Source organism: Arvicola amphibius, chromosome 1 (assembly GCF_903992535.2).
Source record: "Arvicola amphibius chromosome 1, mArvAmp1.2, whole genome shotgun sequence".
Lineage (NCBI taxonomy): Eukaryota > Metazoa > Chordata > Mammalia > Rodentia > Cricetidae > Arvicola > Arvicola amphibius.
Genome location: NC_052047.1, coordinates 192,465,601 through 192,483,437, shown reverse-complemented (window position 1 = coordinate 192,483,437; position 17,837 = coordinate 192,465,601). Strand labels below are relative to the sequence as shown.

General features: G+C 41.8%; 1 protein-coding gene across 4 annotated transcripts in view; it reads right to left on the bottom strand.

Moving 5' to 3' along the window:
• Add3 (adducin 3) overlaps positions 1-17,837 on the bottom strand; it is a 113,323-nt gene that overhangs the window by 46,250 nt on the left and 49,236 nt on the right. The window contains exon 1 of one of the 4 annotated variants that reach the window (XM_038341056.1): positions 9,203-9,286. The exons of the other annotated variants lie outside the window; for them this stretch is intronic. The gene's annotated coding sequence lies outside the window, so the exon portion shown is untranslated. Of the gene's footprint in view, positions 1-9,202; positions 9,287-17,837 lie in introns of those variants that run through there. 4 annotated transcript variants of the gene reach the window in all.

Genomic DNA, 17,837 nt, shown 5'->3' with positions numbered 1-17,837 from the left:
CTTAAGTTCTGGCTTATTTTAAGGGATTTATAAATATGCATTCATGTTAAAAATGGGACAATTAGAGGGTTTGTTTTCATAGCAATTTTAATTAATTTATAATATTTTTAATACTGAGCCCCCTTTCTTGGTGCCACTAACATGTCTGAATGGTCCACTTATATTGCTGGCTATAGTCAAAAGTCAGGCTTGAAATGGGATTCTTATTTCTCTGAGACTCACAAAGACTAGACTCAACTTAGTTCTTTAGTGTCTATCTGGTTGGACTTAAAACCTACATCAAATACTTTAATGTCAAATAAAAAGCCATCTTCATGGCTTAGTAATTTAAGTGGTTCTCCAGAGTTCGGCAGACATGCTCTGTCTACTTCCTATTTTTATTGTCAAGGAATAATGTGATACTCTTGTAAAAGGCTACAACATTTTATTTAAACATCTAAAGGTGCATGAACACTATAGTCCTTGAGGTCCTTGGCTGCTACTGAGAAGCACAAAGCCACCTACTACAATCTTTTTTCAGAATATGATTTCTCTAGCCCCTTCTCCCTGCTGAGGTAGAAAAACCTCTTGGAGTCCCATCTATAAGGAAAACTTAGGGGGCTAGGGATGTAGTTCAGTCACAGAGTGTGAGCCTGGCATGTACCCGCGCATTGTCCTCAGTCCTCAGCACTGCATGAAACAGGAAGGGTGGTGTGGCTTGTAATCGCAGCACTTGGGAGGTAGAGATAGTATCACAAATCTGAGGTTATTCTTGGCAGAGTGAGTCCCAGGTCTGCCTGGGCTGAATGAAACTGTCTCAAACAAAACAATACAAAACAAATGTACAAAACATTAGGAATCACGGTAGTGGTGGTATGATCTAAAATAAGTTGCAAGCTTTGAAAAACAGGTATAAGAGGCTTCAAAGGTCAGCCCCTCCTAGGGTTAGTGGGAAGTGGTTTTCCAAACACCCCCCACCCGGCTTGCCACATTTCTTGCACATCTAGACTGTTTTCCCTTCTCATCTCTATTACCACTATCAGCCCATACGTTAAAGTCTTATTCAAAGCCAACTCATTCCCCCCTCTACAACAGCTCCTAAAGTATTTTGTCTCGTCTGTGGAGAAATTGGGTCAACAACTAACTTTACTATGCACTTAAAAGTGACTCAGTAGGACTACTGACTCATGATACTACACTCTATCTAAGAAGACACTGGGACAAAGACTGAGAGCAAACTTTAGGGATAATCAAATGAACCTGGTACCTAAGGTGTCTGAGGTAATGAAGATTATGACTTGCATTTGAAATATATTAATTTGATTTCAAGGTCATTAAAGAGAAGTGTGAGAGTATAAAGAGAAATTTTTAAAAAGCTATACTTATTGCTTATTTTGAGACCAGATACAAACAATACTGTAAAAAAGATAACCCTTAAAACAAGAAAGCAGGGGATGAGAAGATGGCTTAGTAGATAAAGTACTTCCAGTACTTAAGGACCTGAGATTGGGCCTCCAGCATCCATGTAGAAGGTAAGACACACACCTGTAACTGAAACACTGTAGTGGGGAAGGGTATGCGGACAGGCAGATTCCTGGTGCTCTGTGATCAGCCAGTCTCACCCAATCAGTGAGCTCCAGGTTCAGCGAGAGACCCTGTCTCAACAAATAAGGTGGAGAGTGACAAAGGAAGAGACTTGATGCTAAACTCTGGCATCAAGTCAGAACAAAACCAGGAGCAATATATATAATGTATATATAATATACAGAGACAGGGTCTCCCAAGGGCAGGGCAAGAGTGCTGCTGCCGGTCAAAACTGGAAGTACATCAAGAACTCTCCCACCCGGCTCCAAGCCTGGCACTGTGACAGCCAGCTCTTTCTGCAGAGTGGGGGACCATCAGGGGGCAGAAGAGAAGGGCAAGAAATACTGATTGATGATATGGTCTATTTACAGGGATCTAGGAGAAGCCAAAAAGTGCATAACTGGGTTGTTCAAACAAACAAAATCCCCAGAAACCTAGGCTTGGGGTAGGGTTTGTGGAAGTTGCAAAATGAGATGGATTTTGACCTGAGGGGGTCTCATCTCCCTTGGTCCAAGCCCCAATCTGGGGTTAAAGTACGGAAACTGAGTCAATTTCACTTAGAAATAAGGCTGGCAGCAAGCAGCCCTGGTGTCTAAAAAGATTAGTAAAATTTTAGTGAAAACTCTAGAAAATGATGGGGGACGGGAGGAGGGGAGGCTGAGTCTCTTTGATGGTAATACTAGGCTTCCAGGTGTGGCCCTGGGCAGGGCCTAGCTCCCCAGTGAGAGCTCTAAAACCACACCACCTAAGTTGACCTCCCTCCCTCCTGGCATTCCTAGGCTAGGCCAAGGAAACCTGAGCCCCAGAGTGGCCTCAAGACAGTTCCAGGAGGAGGCTATAGCTATTTGGCACCTGGGGAAGGGGAGGCACAAGGAGAAGTTGAGGGCTGTTGCCCTTCCTAGGAAAGGGACTGGATTTTGGGCTCATCCTTTTCCCTACTCCAGCTCTCCCCTCCCATCAAGGATACATGAGAACAGTGCAGGACCAGCATCTGGCTCCTGGGATGGGGAGCAGGGGTGGGTGATGTTGAGACAACCCCTCCAAGCAGGAAGCCAGAATGCAACAGACAGCACAATGATAGGGAAGAGGAAAGGTCCAAGAAAGTCAAATCTCAAGTCAAGAGGCCCAGGGGCCACATGGACCCTGTGGGTAGGGAGCAGCCTCCAAGGCTTGAGATGCTGGGAGAGCCCCAGCTCCACTCCGGTCCAGAGATACAGGCTGGAGGATGTAAAGTCTGGCAGTTTGGTCTGCAGGTCCTTGTGTCCATCCACTATCCAGGTCAGCTCTCAGCTTCTCTTGGCCTCTGTACCACAGCCCCATAGAACAAGGTGGCTACTCTTCCAGCCACCTAACTTGTATTTATTATTGTGTGTACATGGGAAGGGCACAGCATGGCATGTGTGTGGTGAGAGGACAACATTGTGGAGTTAGTGCTCTCCTTCCAACTTTATGTACTTTCTGGGCATGGAGCTCAGGTTACCAGGTTTGCACGGCAAGCACCTTCACCCATGGTGCCACCTTGCCAGCCCAGGACTTCGTAGTCTAAAAGCATGGAGAGAATAAAAGATGTCTATAGGAAAAAGACAATTGATAGCAAAAGACAGTTTAGCACAGTTGCCCAATGAAAGATATTCACCAGATATTCAATAGCTGAAGACTCCCAAGACTCCCAAATTTGGGAGTAAGAAAGCACAGGAAGACCTGAATTTTTGAAAAGGTAAGGATCCGAACTTCTTCACATACAAAATGAAGAGGCTTGACCTGATGACCAACAGCCTTCCTAGCTCTGAAGTTTTACTATGCTTTTATCACAGAAGTAGAGTAGTGACTAGATAGGAACTGGCCACCGAAGTGAATAAGGTTTGCTTCTAAGTATATGAATAACAGCTTTAAAAAGTCACCAAGCCTTGGGATGGCAGAGATGGACGGCCCAGTGGTTAGAGCATCTGTAGCTCCTTCAGAGGATCCTGGGTCCTGGCTGGCTCCCCAGGACCCACACCAGGCAGATCACAGTCACCTGTAACTCCAGTTCTAGGGTCTCTGATACCTTCTTGCGTGAACTCTGTGTGCACCAGGCACATGCATGGTCACACACATACACATACACATCTAAAAAAATGCCAACTCCCAAATAAGTACTATTGGCAAATGAAATTTTAATTGTAAACATTTGAAACCTAAAATGACAGCACATGAGGATTTGACATTTCAAAAGAGAATTGAATTTGTGGCTTTCCCCTGCTTTATACCAATTTCATGGGTCTGTGTTAAAATTTAAAATAGGCTTTTTTTTTTTTTTTGGTTTTTCGAGACAGGGTTTCCCTGTAGTTTCTAGAGCCTGTCCTGGAACTAGCTCTTGTAGACCAGGCTGGCCTCGAATTCAGAGATCCGCCTGCCTCTGCCTCCCGAGTGCTGGGATTAAAGGCGTGCGCCACCACCGCCCGGCCTAAAATAGGCTTTTAAATGAGCATTTTTCGTGCCCTCTAGGATTTTTCTGAAATAATTTACTCTTGTCTCTCTGCACAGGCAAGTGTTGAGAGTGAGCCTGCAAGATTCCTCCTGATACTTCCATACTCTTTTCTGCTTTGCTCTTTTAACCACCATGACTTTTATTATGTTCAGCAGTTACTGATGGTCTGATGTATTCTGAAGCCCAGCCAAAGCTTTTTTTAGAATAATACTCAAAACAAAGCAAATATTGGCTTAGTTATAACACTTGTTGTTCTAAAATGTTAATAGCCTATTGTTCACTGTGGTTGTCTCAACAAGATAATACATTGAAGATCAGCATTTCCTGATGGGAAGTGAGTTCCCACTGTGTCACAGGACTCCAGGCTCACACTGGGCTCCCAGGGAGGGCTGCACCAGACCAGAGCAGTGATGGATCTGTTTCTGTTCCCTAGCTCTCTTTCTTTTGCTTCCTTCTCCTCCTCTTTATCCCTCTCTCTAAAATGGATTTCTGCTTCAGCTCAAACCCTAATCTATTTGTTCATTTTGTTATTGCTGAACTGTTTTTCCTAAAATGGCTCCAAATGTTTAAGCAACATTTGTTCAACATCCTGTAGACAGCAGCATCCTGTGTATTCCCAGCCACGGAGAACTTCCTTAGTTGTAAATGCCACAATAGATGGGATAATTGACAAAGAAGCTCTCAGGATGCGTTCTCAAAACAGCATCACCATTTCCAAGCACTACAATACTGTTGAATTCATCTAGAGTCTGATTAGTAAGAAATAGCCAAGCACTGTGTCGGCACTGAAACTGCTCTAGCAGCTTTCTAAAAACCCTGAAAATGTACTTTGTTTTCATAAACTCAAATTGCAACAAGCTTCTTTGCTAACTTGTACAAGCCAATTGGTAACAGAAAACAACAAGGAGATAGGGGTCAGGCATGGTGCCACATGCCTATGATCCCAGCATTTGTGATGGAGACAGGAGAATTAGAGCTTCAGGAAGGCCTGGTCTATGCAGTGAAGGCCTCTCTCAAAACATGAATGAAGAAGAACGGCCAGGAGATCCCAGGGGGGTCTCCTCAGTCATCAGGGCATGCACCATGCATGCACACAGTGTGTGGGGCCACCTCAGTCATCAGAGCACGCACCATGCATGCACACAGTGTGTGGGGCCACCTCAGTCATCAGAGACTCACCATACATGGATGCAGCATGTGGCTTCTACAACAATCATATGCCTGTCTTTTATACGCTAGTCAACACAGAAAGCAGTAGTTACTAAGCATTACTTGGATAAACGGCACCCTCAGATTTTAAAGCACACTTATTTAAGGCATCCCAAGCCTTCTGGTGAGAAGCCAGTGCAAAACACACACACACACACACACACACACACACACACACACACACACACACACACACACACACACACAGACTCCCCTACTTCCAGGCCTTCAGAGAGGTCTTACCACACAGCTGTGGCTACAGACACAGCTCCTGTCACTTGTTAGAACAGCTAGCATGCAGCAGAACTCCCCCAGCCCTGTAACCTTTAAACATCTCTGGCAGGATAGCCCTATACAGTTCACTTCTCAGTCGCCTTCCTCAGCACAAGTTAGAAAACTGACCATGGCAAGTAGAGCCGGCTTCAGCATTCGAGGAGACAAGAATGAGGGGCTAAAACTTAAAACAATTTTAGACATAACTCTAGAAGTTGATTTGTAAAGTTAGACAGCACACTTATTTGTGTGTGCACACTACAGCAAGTCAAGAAGTCAGGGGGTAACTCTCAGGAAGTGGTTTTCTCTTTCCGTCATGTGGGTCTTGGAGACTCAATCAGGTCATCAGGCTTTGCTGCAAGTGCCATCTCCCTGGCCCTTGGAGACAAAGCTAAAAGGCCCTAGGAGTAGCCCTTAAAGGCTGGAATTCATTAAAGCAGTAAGGACCCACTTTAAAAGCAAATGCCATCCCATATGTTTTTTTTTTTCTTTCAACTATTAAAACTTGATAAAAAGATTTGATTTTACTTCTGGAATGGATTTATATTATTGAAAAAGAACTGTCAAAAAAGAACATTTTTCTGTAAAAATGTAGAATAATACTCAATTGCTCTCTCTTACCACCTTAAACTTTCAAATAGTTTAGATCATATGGCATGTCAAATAAATTACAGCCCGTGTGTGTGTGTGTGTGTGTGTGTACGATCTCTATTTAAATAACAGAAATCTTATATAATTTAGGTTCCATAAGTTAAGTCCCTGTTCCAACAAAACCTACATATACAATAAAGCTGGAAGGTACATTAAAGCTCACCCATCCAACCTCTTCATTTACAGACAATGAAAGAAGTCACTTGCCGGCCATCCCATAGTCTCACGATCAAGTTACCCGACATCAAATCCAACATTCCTTCACTATTGTGCTAAGAAGGATTTCCTCTTCTGCATGGCTGAGCAGAAGGCCTACTCCTGACTGTCTAATGAGATGAGGAAAGGTGGCTGAGGGATTTCTGTTTCATGAAACACTGTCATCCTTCACAACCATCCATGGGCTTTGTCCCAAAATGGAGGCAGAGAACTGACAGCAAAGCACATCCAACAGAGGGAATATACGGGAAGCACCTCGGAAATAATCCAGATACCCTCAGAATAACAGCGATCACTCAGGAGCCCATCTGAGCATGCACTGAAGCAGTGCACAGCACTTGCCGGACAGCTCCTTCCAAGCAGGAGCTAAACACACAATATAGGTGTGCCTTCACTTTACAGGGATTTAAGAAGTCATCCAAGTATTTAAGTATATACAGACATATTCAGACAGTCACATAGTCACTGGAAATTTCTGGAAATATAGAAATTACCTTTTGGGAATAGAGTTAAGGGGACTAGGGAGGTAAAGAGACGCTTTGTCATACATTCTTTTATACTCCTTCACTTTTTTTGGCATTCTCTTTAAAGGAACACTATATTGAAAAGACTTGGTCAACATAAAAACACTGAAGGTGTGCGATGACAACGATAAACAGCAACAACAACAAAGACAACAAACTCACATAAGCAGAGAAAGGAATTATAAAGCCCTGGGAGCAACTTCTCAGTAAGGAAACTAAAAGGAGGGATTTATGACAGGAACCTGACAGTTTATACGTCACACTTACCGTTATAGCTACTGCTCTAGAAAAGATCTTGCAACCCTTCCCTTTCTTTCCTTTTTCTTTTTCTTTTCCAAGACAGTGTTTCTCTGTGTATCTCTGATTGTCCTAGAACTCATTCTGTAGTTCAGGCTGGCCTTGAACTCATAGATCTGCCTGCCTCTGCTCTCCAATTACTGGGATTAAAGGTGTACGCCACTACTGCCCAGCAACCCTTTTCATATCATAGTATGCACATCAGTTTTTATGAATGAGGTATGGAGTAAATGAGGAGAAATTTGTTTAGCATTCCTAGGGCAAACAGGAAGGGCTCAGGGAGCAGGTCCATAAGGCACGGTAAAATAGTCACTACTTGTTTATATTACATAATTATCATAAGAAAAATAAGAGTATTAATAGAGATACTAACTACTGATCTTAAATAAAAGTTCCAAATAAAAATGAATTGTAAAATAACTAATTAAACATTTAACAACAAACTGGATATCAAATTTTGCTCTGGCACAGCTGTAAAAGCTTAAGTCCAGTTCTCTTTACCCACAGGGAAAGGCACAGCAGAGTTATTCAGTAGACTGAAGTGGACAGATTTCAAAATGAAACAGAAAACAGTAGATTGTTTTCTGTGTTACATGAGAAATTTATTTCCAAGGTTGAATGACACAAGTGTGATGCAAAACATATTGGGGGCTGGGAGTTTAAAGGTCCCTTAGCCAAGCCCATACAGATAAGATCTACACCCCAGATAGTAAAAAACAAAGGTCTTAAATTTCTGGCAGATACATCTAAAGCACAACTTTGATTTTCTTGACATTTACAAGAAAACATGGATTGAGAGCTAAACAATCTTTGCTCGGTTCTAATCCATTCTCTATTGAGGTTTCGGGACAAGTATGTATCACTACAAGAGATTTAGGGTATTCTATTCTGGAAAATATCTAAGAGGACTAACTCGAATTCCTGACTTTATAGGTGAAGAAAGTAATACCCAAAGCAAACTCGTCTTGCCTGCATCCTACAGTGATATCAAACTTTACTTTCCTCTTCCCTCTTGTCCAGTTAAGAGACGGCTGACCTCAAAACAACTAACAAAGGGAAGGGGAAGCGAGTCGATGGTGGCCAGGAAGTTTAGGAACAAAAAAGATGACACAATGCCACCCCAAAAGCTTTACAGAAATCCATGTTTCAACATTCAGTCATGATTTCGACCGAGGCAGGCAGTTAAACTTGCCTGCACTGAATGGGTGTGTCTACCCCAGAAGAGAACACAATGAACAAACAGCTCGGAGGACAAACACGACCTCAGTCTTTCCCAGCATGCTGTGTTGGTCAGTGCACCACAGAACACTTCATGGACAGTTAAAATCCAGACATCCGAGGAGAGAAAGGTTGAGAAAAATGCTCAGCATGGACCTCACTTGAACAATAATTCTCCCACAGTTCAACTTACCATTCACGTCACAAAGTCTAGAGAACGCAGAGGCATGGAATCGACAGAACTGCCCAGGCATGGAACAGAACTTTGGGCTGCAGCCTGCCCCAACTCTTTCAACAAATACCCAACAGCAACAGGACAAAGCATCATTATGACAGAAATAAAGGCCCTTTAGAGGCTGCTTTTTTTTAATTCAATGAACCCACTCTTACACACAAAGTTCATGCCACGATGTCTCGAAATGCAGTATTGCTCAATTATGCTATAAAAGTGACTAATAAATTCAGTACAAAACCCATCTCTAAACACTTTAAAGTTAGAAAACAAGCACACCTTCAGACTACTAGCATTTTCCTTCCTTTACTCAGTTGTTGACACCCCCAGACAGTTAAAAGTAACAAGGAAATAAATAGTGTAAGAAAATAAAAAGCAGACAAATGACCTAAAGGGAAAGAATCAGTTGAGTGACAAGCCAGAGCTTACTCCCAAAGACAAGTTCACTACATGCTGTGAGAAACTGGCATGAAACTAACCATCTGTCTCAGCTTTGTTTCCACCTAAGCTGATAGCTACAGGTATTACAATACATAACCCACTACTTACAAAACCCCCGAAGCCTCTGTACATTTCTTAAACTCATTTTCATGTGGCAATTCTGATGCAATGCTGCCCTAAAAATGATCTTTGTTTTAAACAGCAAGATATCTGCATGGTGTGGTTAGGGCAGGGTGGGGCCCACTCTGGGGAAATAACACACCCAGGCAGATTTCACTCAGGGCAAACTGCACATTAATATTGCCACAGCATTTTCCAGGGCTTCAGAGTCAAAATTCATTGGTTAATTCCTCTCAAAGTAACAGAGGAAAAGTCTATGTTTGGAGATCAGTTTTCCTGGCAGAGCATGAACTATAGGCTCATTTCTGTTTGAGAAGAGAGAGAATCTAGATAGCATACACAGTTGAACCCACACACTGGAAGGTGGAGGTGGACTCTTGGAAAGGAAGTTCAACACGCTAAGTTCTAAGTTTAGCAACTGCAGTTTTTACATACCTCAAGGTGTCAGAAACATAGCTTGCTTTATAATATTACTTTAGGGGACTTGAACACTAACACAAACTATCCATTTTTTTCTCCTTATCAACCCTCTACTTTTAGCAACACAGAAAAAAATAAAAGCATTACATTTCCAATTAGTTAGAGTTGCCTTCAAAACAAGGATGTCAGGCTGAGTAGACGACTCTGTGGGTGAAGTCATTTGCTGCTAATAAACCTGATGACCTTAGTTTGGTTCCTGGAACACACATGGTGGAAAGAGGTAACTGACTCACACAAGTTGTCATCAGGCCTCCACACATGTGCGAACCCATGTACACAATCACACAGACACACAAATATATAAGAGAAAAAGGACGTGATTTATGGATTGCTTTGCTATCTCATTAAAATGTATGCATAGGAGGAAAAATAATTTTGATGCAGATCACTAATATTCATTACATTCCAAAAATTTTTACAATCATCCACTTACAAATTCTGTAAGAATTTCAGTTTAAAATTTTTTGTATAACTTTCTTTCCAAATAAGATATTTTATAGAATATAAATACAAATACTATATAAAATATGTTTAGTTTTTCAGTATTAAATTTATCACTATACAATGAAGTTATTTTAAACAAATATCACTTTTTGCATATGAACATTCAGAGATGCAAGTTAATTTTCATTCAAGGTTTCAATAGCCTGCCTGCAGCAAGGTAGGCCCTTTGTCAGTGAGCTGCTTGGCCAGCAAGGAAACCTGATTGTCTACCAGAAGATCCATCATTCATTGGGAACCTTCACCTGGAGTTGGATGGAGAAAATGACAGACCCCCACATAGGAGCACCAGACTGAGCTCCCAAGGTCCTGATGAGGAGCAAAAGGAGGGAGATCATGAGCAAGGAAGTCAGGACCATGAGGGTGTGTTCACCCATTGAGACGGTGGTACAGAACTAATGGGAGACCACCAAGTCCAGTTGGAATGGGACTGATGGAACAGGGGACCAAACCGGACTCTCTGAATGTGGCTGACGGTGGAGGAGGACTGAGAAACCAAGGACAACGGTGATGAGCTTGGACTCTACAGCATGGACGGGCTCACTGGGAGCCTTGTCAGTTTGGTTGCTCACTTTCCTGGACTTAGGGGGAGCTGGGAGGACCTTGGACTTAACATAGTGAAGGGAACCCTGATGGCTCTTTGGCCTGGAGAGGGAGGAAGTGGGGGTATGGATGGAAGGGAGGGGAGGGAAGGGGGGGAGGATGGGAGGGGAGGGAAGGGGAGAGAGGACGGGAGGAGATGGAAATTTTTAATAAAAAAATGAGAAAAAAAAGAAAAAAATTTCATTCAAATTCTATAATCATACAATTGAATAGGTTTCTCTGAGTAAAATATCCAAGCATGTTTTTGTTTGTTGTTTGTTTGCTTTTTCAAGAAGGATTTCTCTCTGTAGCTCTAGTTGCCCTGGAACTCACTCTCGAGACTAAGCTGTCCTCTGCCTCCTACCTGCTGGAATTAGAGGTGTTATTCCACCACCACCTGGCTAAGCGTGCCATTGATTGTCTACATATAATATAAAACAAACAACAGAAAAAGTTTTGATGGAAAACCAGGAAGATATATTTAATGATGAATATCATCATATTATTCTCAACAACTGTTATCCCCCACATTGAAAGAATAAATCAAGATGGAATACTGGACATCTTACAATTCTGAGAGACGGCGTGAAATACCCCCCCTTAAGGACCTTATGAGGGGAGTACTCATTAATCTAGCCTTTCTTGGATTATGAGGTCACTCCTAACAAATGAAAAGTAATCATCCCCAAAACTCCTTTTGCAGGGCAAGTGCCTGGTTTAATTATTTCCACCCCGCATTAACTATGAATCACCTGCTGCCAACTTTTGCTCTTCTCCACCCCACCCCACAATGAACAACAGAGGTGCCAGCTGGGTACTGATGAGAAGAATCTTGATACTTTCTGGATTTGCACTGCTGGAAATGTCTGTTTTCAGTCAAAATTCACTTTCACAGCTGCAAAGGAAGAGACAGAAGAAAAGCACAGCCAATACGCATTAGCAATCAATTCCATCCACAACTGCCCAGCTGCTTGTGCATGCAGGACTCAGTCGGCTTCCTTTCGGGGCTTTCTCCACTGAAAACTGATACTGCACATCCAGAGACGCAAGCTGTTTGTAACATGTCAGGAATGTGCACAAGATCACACAGAGCTGAAGAGACAAAATGAAATCCAGATTCATTTTTCTTAGAGCCTGTCAGTATTGTTTCATAGTTTTAAAAACTCAAAAACACCCCAATCACAAAGAGAAGAAATACATTTTAAAAAATCTCATTTCTGAGTATTACCCTTCCAATAGAGAGGAAAATCTGCCAATGACATCAGATTTAGTAACAAGAATAGACACACTGATTTATTGGCATAGACAAGGTGTGACATTCTTAGGACTCCACATGTCCCTAGGATGTTAAATAAGGTTAATTCTTTTTTGAGCACGCACATGCGTGCACATACACAACCAAACGTTTAATGAAGAAGCTATCAGGAAATGGTACCCATATCACAATCATTCAGTAGAGCAAGTTTTTCTAGTTAGTTTAAACATTATTTGACATACATGTATACCTGACTATTTCAAAAATTCATATATATTTATAGATCCAATCTTCTAGGGTAATGGCCAAGGAGTAAAAATTTTCTTTCCTCTCACTCATCAGCTATGTGGATTTTAAGTATAAACACTCTTACTGAGTGACAGAAGGCTGAACAACCATAGTATGGAATCAAGTAACTCAAAAAGTTAAATCTATGCTCTCTCTCTGCCCTTCAACTCCAATTTTATTTTGAAATATTTGTCATTTAAATCTTTGTAAAGTACCACTATTATATTTTCCTGTATAAAATAAATTCTATTTTCAGTATATAAAATGGCTAAGACTAGTTACCACCAAAGTTAAAAGAAAATGGTGGCATTTTTTAGAAAAAGAAACTCAACTTGAGGTCCTACCGTCTGAAGCTTCATTGGTTAAATAAATGCACTTTAAATATGTGGTAGACTGAAAATAGAACACACATCCAAACCAGGGCTTCTCCTCCCCAGTAAGTGTCATCCAGGGGAGAAAGAGAATTCATCTCTGCTCACATGACAGTACCTCTAGAAGCATGGTATAGCCATCAGTGACTAAAACTTTGCCTGGCAAGTTCCAGCTGTGAGATTCTCGGTCTGGCTTAAAATACCCAGGGAAAGAAACTTCCTCACCCAGGAGACAGTTAAGACAAGGGGTCCTATCTTTATAAACTGATAAGCTTTTATTAGACTCAACTTATGATGGCCTCTGGGTTGGAACTACACTAGCAAGAATCCATTAAGTCTACTGAAAGGAAATTTTAAAGAGAGTATCCACAAAATAGCTTATTATATTTTTTTATTTTATTTCTATTATGTGTGTGTGTGTGTGTGTGTACATGTGCATGTACACATGTATGCAGATGCCAGTGGAGGCCAGGTATCTGAGTCCCTGGAGCTGGAGTTACAGACGGTTGTGAGCTGCCATTTGGTCGCTGGGAACCAAACTCAGGTCCTCTGGAAGAGCAAGATATGCTCTTAACTGGGAGTCATTTTCCGAGTCTCTTGTATTTTAATTATACACTTAGTATTTCATTATAGAAGGTTTAAACAAATTTCAAGAACTCTTACACCAAGCGTCACGCAGACACTGCTCAGGGTCTCCTCAGAACACTGTAGTGCGCCAGTTCTGCCGCATGAGCTCTTTAACTGCCCCTCTGTCCGTCTATTAATTTTATTTTTAGTGTAGTTTAAGGTACATTATAGGCATCAGTAAATTTCTCCCAGATACTTCAAGTTACTTCACAAACTACAGTTCAGTATTTTCTTTCAATGCAATATTTACATAGTGATATTTTAAAAGCAAGTGTACCTTGATGACCCTAATTCCTATAGAGGTATGTAATATTATCTGAATCCCCAAATGTTCCTTCACACTTCTTTCCAGTTCCTGCCCTGCTGCCCCAGAAGCAATCTCAATAGCTAGGCCTTTGAAACCAATTCATCCAACTACTCTTCTGTGCTACCAGCTTGTACTTGGTCACAATGAATGACAACTGGCAGGTATGGATCACCTACATGGGAGGGACCTAACAAGAGATCACAAGTTAAAAGTGATGATAGACTCAACTACTTCAACCCTCTCTAGGGCACACAACTGGTCAGCTGTTACTGGGAGGGCAGAAACCTAATACACAGCGCATGCAGCAGTTCTTGCTCCTTTCTAGAATAAAGGCAAAAGCTGGAGAGACCCTGGCTCAGAAGAACCTGACTGTCTGAGACTCAGTTTTCTCAGCTATAAACAAGAGAAATCTTAATTTGTAAAGTTGAATGTGTTAAAACAGAACATCTGGAGTCTAATGTACACATCAAGAATCACATGATTCTTCCAAATCACATGATGCTTCCAAAGCTCAATGCTGCCCCATGTTTGGATCTCATTTTTACAAGCAAAATGTATACACATAAAGCAGAACACTGCCCGCAGCACAGTAGACTGAATCTAAGTCCTCATATATGTTAGGCCAGGGCTACACACCCCTCACACATGCACTTTTTTTCTTTAACTTTCTGGTTTGAGACAGTAAGATTGCTCTAGTGACTATAAGCTTGTTTTGTAGCTCAAGCAAGCCTTAAGCTTGCAACCTTCCTGCCTCTGCATCCCAGGCCTGGCTAGAACCCTCTATTCACTGTTAGAGCAGATAGTGGCAAAATTGCTATCTAGGAAAAAAAATGGGGAGAGGAATTTCCTCTTTGCTACCAGAACTGGAGTAGGAGAGGCACAGAATAGTGACGGTGCGGTGACTAGCCATGTAAATACTTTCCCCTTTAACTGTCTGTATAAGAAGCTCATTTTGTCCAGTGTGGTCTTCCTTTTCTTCACCAAGGAACCAAAGAAGCATTCTGAGTTGAATTACAAATCTAGTCTCTTTTTTGGCCTACTGAATAAAGTTAAAGATCCTTCATCAATGTCTCTATAGTTGCTTTTTCTAAACCAGTGGTTCTCAACCTTCCTAATGCTGCAATCCTTTAAACCAGTTCCTCACACTGTGGTGATCCCAACCATAAAATTATTTTCATTGCTACTTCAACTGTAATTTTGCTACTGTTATAAATTGTAATGTAAATATTATTACAGCTAGAACTTAGTCAAATGGGTTATGGCTCCTATGTTGAGAACCAGTGGTCTAAATGCTTACATTACAGAACTCCTCGTGATGGCTAGCTGCTTGTAAGGAAGCACTGGTAGGTCGAGGCCAGAGCCTCACCACGGGAGCTCTCTGGAAGTGCATAATGAGAGAATATGTCTTAGAACAGGTGTTCAGTTTCATCACGTAGCAAATAACTAAGGTGGAACACTCACCAAGAAGGCAAAGAGTCAGAAGAATGAGAAGCAAAACAATGACAGTATACTGACAGTCATGGGACAGTAAAGCAAGTGAGCAACCATATGCCATCAGAGAACTCACTGGAACAAAGGAGACAGTTGTGAGCTTCACATACAACCCTACAGAAAGATTAAAACCAGAGAGGTTAAGCAAGTAAGGTCACAAAACCAGTGGAATCAAGGTTAAAAATATAGAGACATGGATAGGTGAGATGTTGTCTCTCTGCAGGTAAAGGCAGCTGCCATCAAGTCTCATGACTTGAGTTTGAGCCCTACGATAGCACAGTAGAAGGAAAGAATCACTTCCACAAGTTATCCTCTGACCCTTCACACACACACACACGTACACGCATACACACCATTATATATATAATATATATAAAGAAAACACTTAAAAGTTTATATGTATAGTTATACAGATAGGTTTTAGTTATATATGTAAATTATATATATAGTTTTAAGTGTTTTCTTTATCATAGACAATTTTTATAATAGGCCTATTTTATACTTAGTGTGGAGACTCTTGTCTCAGTTCTAGAGATAGCCAGATTGTACAAGAGATTTAGCTGAGAGAGTAAAACTCAAAGGGAGACAAGAAAGTCTGGGCAAAAGGTAGTCAATGCCAACGTGCTGATAACAGTGTGTTCCATGTCGGGACAGTGTTACAGACTAGCCTGCTGTCCAACAGCTTGAGTGTGAGATGCTTGAATCCAAACTGGGGAAGGCTCAAGAGCAGCTTTTTCTTTCTCAGGGTTTTTGTTTCTCAAACTAACTGTTTTCAAGGGATGACACAATAAGGCAGCCCTTGGTAACTTAGAAGACAAGCTGCCTTTCTGCGTTTGTGAATTACAATTCCTGCTTGGCAATTTCTCATCTGAGGAAGACACCGGTTTTGCCTGTCCTATGAAGATGGATTATAAAGGAAGGCTGCCGCTCCACAGTTGAAAGCCTCAAGCTGCACAGCCCTCTGCTGACCTTCAACACAGCACTCCTTACCCCTATTCACACCTTCTGTCCACTGGTATACCTGATGCTGAACTACTTAACAGCAGGGCCTCTTAGCAAAATATGAATGGTAAGGGATGTCCTTTGCCTCTCTAACACTTGCTACACTGTTAACTGGTCAAGACAATTCAGAATTCTGAAGGTGGACCAAGCATAACAGTGAATACCTTTAATCTAGCACTCACGAGGCAGAGGTAGGTAGATCTCTGTGAGATAGACAGCCTGATCTATCTAGTATGTTTCAGGCCAGCCAGAGCTACATAGTGAAACCCTGTTTCAAAACAAACAAAACCACTGAGCATTTTAAGAAGATAGCAATTCTAGAAAATGGGAGGTTGAGGATGAATGAAAAATGATCAATTTTCAAAATAGGCCCTTTTCTGGACCAAAACCAAACAAACAACATAACCTAGTGATTAGTAAGTCTATCACGGCAGACTGATATTTTACAAATCATTAATTGTAGAGACTAGGTGTGTACCATTTCCAGATAAAAATTAATCAAACTGGTAAGATTGTGCCGTATTGCCAATGCTGCCAAATCTGAGGTGAAAAAACAAAACAGGCTTTAGATCTTTTGAAAACAATATACTTTACTAACATCTCTCAGGTAAAGACAAAGATAACATAGAAAAAGATGAATGGGACTAGAGAGAGACCACCTCAGCAATTAAATTGCTCTTCCAAAGGACTCAAGTTCAGTTCCAATACCAACGTCACAAGTGCCTATAACTCTAGCTCCAGAGAATCCAATGTCCTCTTCTGGCCTTTCCAGGAATCCACATGGTTGCCTGCAAGCACATGTGTGAGTGTACACACACACACACGTTTTAAAAAACAAAGAAAAGAACAAAAAATAATTATTAGGAATACCTAACGACATCTGGGCAGTGGTGACGCACACCATTTTTTTGTTGTTGTTTTTTGTTTTTCGAGACAGGGTTTCCCTGTAGTTTCTAGAGCCTGTCCTGGAACTAGCTCTTGTAGACCAGGCTGGCCTCGAACTCAGAGATCCGCCTGCCTCTGCCTCCCGGCTAGTGACGCACACCTTTAATTCCAGTACTAGGGAGGCAAAGGCAGGTGGATGGATCTCTGTGAGTTCAAGGCCATCCTGGGCTACCGAGCAAGTTCTAGGATGGGCTCCAAAGCTACACAGAGAAACCCTGTCTCGAACAACCAAAACAAAAATCAAACAACAACAACAAAAACCAAAAAAAAACCAAACCCAAACAAACAAACAAAACCCCAAAACTAAAGACTATGGGTCTGGTGGTATAAAAATCTTAATTTAGTTACTTGTGAGGCTGAGGTAGGAGACTTTTAAGTTCCAGGTCTGGACTACAGAGTGAGTTCGAGGCCAATCTAGGCAAATTAATGGGACCCCGTCTCAAAATTTAGAATGTGAAAAAAAGAATGGATACAGCTTAGTATTAGAGATTTGAATGTTCTGTACAAAGTCCTATATTCAACTCCTACTGCCACAAAATATTCGAATTTATGAGTAAAATAAAAACACAGAGACTGGGGATGTACTTGTCGTTCTTTCTGGCTTGTGTCTACCGCGGAGTTGGAGGAAGGAGTCCAGGGATGCACGACCACGTGCGTGGGAGGGTTGTTTATTAAGGGAAGGGAGTGCTCCACAGTGCGGGGGGGGGGGGGGGGGGGGGGGGGGGGGGACGGAGGGAGGAAGAAAAAAAGGGGAGGGGGGGTGGAGAAACGTTG